Below are 5,605 nucleotides of genomic sequence, written 5' to 3'. Positions count from 1 at the left end.
TTTCTTTGTTTCATTAGAGCCTTTAACTTCCAGCTTATTAACTTTAAGATGCAATAGTATTCAAATTAAGGTGGAAATTTTGGTTGGGTGGATGGCAAGGAAAACTCTAAGAAACTCCTCGCACATATCGGTACTAAGCGGTTGCCTTCATGGGCAAATACCTAATTTGACACAGGCAAGCTATCCCGGTTTGATGGCTCTGCAAGGAGCACAAGATAATAGCCATTATGTCATATTACGTATACCCTCCTAGATACTAATCAAAGGTATGCGCGAATTTGTTACACAAGGAGTAGAATTTTTTTTTGATACCTATCGTTATGAGGGAACCTACACGATGAAATAAAGTTATTTTGAGTTTTTTAAACAGTTGTTTCACTGTAATGATGCAATCTCTACGAATGGAATCTTTGACATAGTTTGATCAATAAAGTGGGAGACTCAAAAGTGCGCAAATTTCCTTCGCAAATTATAAGGGAAGGTGTGAAAATTAAAATATACCCATGTGCTCGTTGTATTTTTTATGCAAGAAAAAGCTCTTCAAGAGTTGCGCGTATGTTATAACATCTCTTCCTCCAGCTTCGGCAAAAGTTTGCAATAACCACATCCACTTGCATTTTCGGGAGGTTGTGAGCTAAACATTATCATACTGACCCGCTGTGGATGAACACCTCAGAGTAATGCTACCTGTTAGCTAGGCATGAGTCAGTCAGCCCACATGGTACCCGATGAGCTTTACAGTTGATATCTCGTGTAAAATCCCCATCTATCCTAGTACATAGCTTTCTGTGCTAGATTTTCGTCGAAATATTTTTACTTCCTCACTACGTTTTAATTGGGCTCAAACTGGGACGGATGAGGTTTCTTTTGCTACGTTTCAACACATCCTACGTGTGTCCACGATCCTGCTTTGGTTCCGTATTGCGATGGGTGCTTCGGGTGTCAGGTTGCGGCGAAAAATCGCCCCACGGCGCACCGGAATCGTGGAAATCTGCGGATTTTTCACGGCGATTTGGCAGCGCGGCGAGGCGAAGTGAAAGGCCCTTTTTGCTGGTCAGCATAAAGGGCCTTTCACTCCCACACGTACTTGGACGGAGGCCAAGTCTCATTGGTAATCAGGCGGCATATTTTTTTGAAAAAAATCCGTCCGGGGTCTTTACGCATTTTTCGGGAGGGGGCCCGGCTGGCAGGAATGGCTCGTACTCGGCTAATCGATGAACTAACCTATGACAATTCTGCCGCGTTAAGTAAAAACGTCGCATGAGCATTCGATCGTTGCCAAATTTTCCATCGGAAACTGTTTATTTTTGAAGAAAATTATGAATATTCTTTCTTGAAATTTTCAGACTTTTTAGATCAAATTTTTAATGAAATCCTCCGAAAAAACGGAGAGAAGTCTTCACAAACGTTCCCGAAAATTCGTGATGTGTTAAAGGAAATTTGGCAACACCTGAAGACACATACGGCGTTTTTCCTTAGCACGGCAGAATGAGCAGGCGCGCTGGATGCCAAGTACTCGATTCGAGACGTGCGCCGAATGCTGTTGGGGCTCTAACCGTACTTCGCTGTATTGTTCACGGCTCGTCATACTCATCTCCAACAGGTGACCTGCCCGCCGCCGCGCCGCGCCGCGCCGCCGCCGAGCTGCCTTGACCACCGATGAACTAATTGACTTCGCAAAGGCCCATGCTAAAATTAACTTTTACCCTTCAAATCGCTCTAAGCCCATCCAGAGCCAAGGTGAGACCCAACATAGGTGAAATTTTTTGCTCTCGAGACTTCAGCATTCAATTCTTAACCTACCTAATTGGGAGAATTTTTAACAACGTGCTCAGCATTTCGCACAGCAAACATGCCAAATTTTGATAGACTTGTTCGGTAGATTACGTCACCGGAAGCTCAACGGTCAGTTCTTAGATAAGTCAACAACCAACTTAACAGTAGTTAACGGCTGGTCTCCACGGGCCGCACAGTGGATCGAGTCAATCAGAAAGGTTGGACATGACATTTTTCACTAAATCTGCATATTTTGATGTTTATTTTGTCTCATTTTAAACTTAAAGGATGGTTCTAGAAGGAAATTTCACGAGGGAACCAATGGAACCACCTTTAAAATCTCAAAGTTTTGTAGAAACGGAGTTATAAGCTTTTGAAGTTTCCAAAGTTTATCCGACCTCTTCCGTTGTCTCGATCCACCGTAGGCCGTTTAGTTTTAGCTTTGTTTTAGCATATTTCACGACGAATCCTATTCCTATGAGTCCCTTAAGGGTTCCAGTCTACTGATACCAAAACCAAACACCTTCAATGGCAATCATTTGGACGGCATTAGATCGAAACAACCTAACTCTACCCTAACTCCATTTTATGTTCCTTCATTTTCTCTCATGTTTTATTTTTCAATTGCATTCTGAAAGATATGACGCTAAGAAACTTCTTGTAAATTTTTATATCAAATGTTGATTAGTAAACCCCCCCCCCCAAAAAAAAAAAAAAAAAAAAAAAAAACAGGAGAGGATATTACGTATAGACATCGCTTGATCCAGTTGTCCGCTGATTTCGGTTAAAGATGTCCAAAGCCGTTGAAAACTTAACAAAAATGTGTTCACGATCCAACTTGCAAATTTATCGCTATGTCTAATCAGTCAAAACTGTTTTCCAATGAGTTTCTGATGATTGTTTTCTAAAATTATTCCTCCTATGGTTGTCTGAGTAAGTGGGCACGAGACGAGCTTTGAGTTAAAAATTGTGTAACTTTTCTACTCCTGCGTTAAAGTCTCCTTGTTATAGCGCTCAGTTCCCAGAACGGACCTGCAGAAAAGGTACGAATTTAAACATTTTGATTCATGTTTTCTGATCAAAATTTCACGCAAAACAATATTTGCGCAACGAGAATTACTGAAACTAACTCCTAACTACGCTCTTTAACGTTTCGATGCGTAAAACTCAAACTTTTCGCTCATGAAAAAACAAAAGTCTAATTGAGGCAGTATATCACCACCGATAGTTTCCCGACTTTCGGGTGCGTTTGAAATGTCTTGCGGTTTATAGATTTTTCCAAAGCGGTTTTCTTCGCGATTTTTGCTCCATGTAAATGCAAAAGAATCACCACATTATCTACTCACCTAGTATACTTTCAGAATATTAAATAAAGTAAACAAGATTTAGTGGCCCATTTTGAAGAAAGGTATGAATATTTTTCCTTGAAATTTTCAGACTTTGTAGATCAAATTATAAACAAAATCCTTTGAAATATCGGAGAGGAAATATTTAAAAATTTCCCTTAAAATTTGTGATTTGTCCATAAAAATATGGCAACGCCTGATAGGTCAAACGGCGTTCTCCCTTTCCAGTTAGAAATTAACGATTATGATGAATCCTACTTCAAATAGACTCGCGTTTGGAGAAGAGATTTTTTTGAGAATGTGGATAGGATAAAGAGGGAGGCTGCCCGAATGTAATACAGTTGGAATTAAGAGCATGAAAAAGAAGAGTGCATTGTCGGAGGATGCGTAAATTATGTAAGACAGTTAAGTTTATAATATACATTGTTAAAGAGGAGAGATACAGTTAGTTAATTAATTTTATTAGAGACATTCAGAATCTTAGGCTATTAATGTCTTTACAGAATATATGAAGAGTGAGTGCATGCAATTACTTCAAACATGTTATATATACATATAAAAGATTAGAACGATAAGTAAAATTCATTTAACAATATACATTACTAAGTACAGAGACAATGACAATTAATCCAACAATGAAAATTAGTTACTGGAGAGATGACCTATTGAAGGAGTACTTAGAGCAAGGGATTAAACTTTTTCCCCACACGGATTTCTCCTGGCTGAGGAAAAACTTCATTACATCAAGGAAAATTCTCACTGTACAAATGTGCATAGTAAAATATAAACCACGACGATGAAATTTCACCTATCGCAATGTAAATTTTCTTATTCCAACGAAATAGTTTTTATTTTTGACGACCAAACAAATTTCTTTGTTACCAGGCATTTTTTTGAGGAAAGGAAAACTTTTGTTATCACGACTGACGTTTTTCTTGACACAATGACTTGTTTTCTTGAGGAATCTAGTTTTAATTCGGTGTAGTAAAAGACTGCTGAAAAATCAGTTTCCTCAGTGGCAATTCTGAGCGTTCACCACGTTGGTGGTGCACGCTCTGTATCGAATCGGTGCATTTCTGTATAGAATGCGAGGTTTTTTCCAAACAGGAAATTGATTTCATTTTTCTGAATTCTTCATAACCGTGTCGAATGCGAGGTTTTTTCCAAGCAGGGTCCTGCTTTCGTTTCTCTGAATTTTTCCAATTTTTTGGTTTCAAATGATTCTTCAGGCTTATGCGCAGGGGCGATTGTCCTCCTTTTGGCTAAAAAAGTCAAAAGCTGCCTAGCTTTATAACCTAATCGATGCGATATATCGCATGTTACCGCGTCAGAAAGCTTGATAAATCACCTTAAGGTGATTCGATGGACGCAATATTTTTGGTCAGAATTGGTTCCATTTTTTCAGCTACTCGTCATTTTTCTCGAATTTTGAGATCGCAATATGCTGTTACCAGGAGACTGAAGAATTTATATAACAATTTTGACAAACAAATTCAATCTAAGAAAGGCGGGGTTTTTTTAAAGGAAAAATATTGCATTCAAGTGCGGTTTCGATATCAGTATCGAATGCGATATTTTTCCTCTAAAAAACACGCCTTTATTACGTTGAATTTGCTTGTCAAAATTGGTAAGTGAATTCTTCAGTCTCCTGACAACACAATTGCGATATTTCAAAATTCGAGAAAAATGACAAGTATCTGAAAAAATGAAACTAATCGATGCTATATATCGCATGTCGTTCTGACACATAATATGGCGTCCATCGAATCACCTTAAAGGGCTACTGCAGTCTCGTTTAAAGAGTCCAATAGTTTGATTACACCCACAGACTGGGCGGACGGATGATTTTTCCGGCGAATCTCATAAATTTACCGGTTGTTTGACACACGTCAATAGCGAGTTCAATCGCAAAAACGACGAAGCTTAAAATCCAGCCTAAAACAAGGCTTACAAACGCTGGCTGCAAGTTTTGCATCGTCAAACCCTGAGCTTCAGCGCTCGTGCTCTCATCCCGTAATGTCTGATCCCACTTCACCAACCATCTCATTGACCTTTCTTCAATATCCAAGAGACCAAATTCTACGAAACTATTAATTCTATCGAAGATGATGTCAGAGAGGAAGTTTTTCGGAGAACGGAGTGTCATTGCGTATGTGAGGAAGCATTCTTTAACCAAATGTAATTCGATCATCCTTCTACCGAAATGCGAACTTGCTTTGAAGTTTCCATGATCTTTCTGGTTCATATTAGGAACAGATACTTCAAATGCGTCTAATTCCATGATCGCATTCATGTTAGATTTGACTATGCGAACTTTTTTTAATAATAAGGAATCGACTGTTTCATCGTCCATGTATGTATCGTCCATGTATTCCTGTAAATGCAATTCAAGTGAACGATTGTGCTCATCGTCCGTATAACTCCAAAAACTCGCCCAAAGCCGCTCATAAAAAACGAAACTTTCACTTAATTTTTCCAGTGAA

Source organism: Bemisia tabaci, chromosome 4 (genome assembly GCF_918797505.1).
Source record: "Bemisia tabaci chromosome 4, PGI_BMITA_v3".
NCBI lineage: Eukaryota > Metazoa > Arthropoda > Insecta > Hemiptera > Aleyrodidae > Bemisia > Bemisia tabaci.
The sequence above is the reverse complement of the archived record's forward strand: the minus strand, read 5'-3'. Positions refer to the sequence as shown.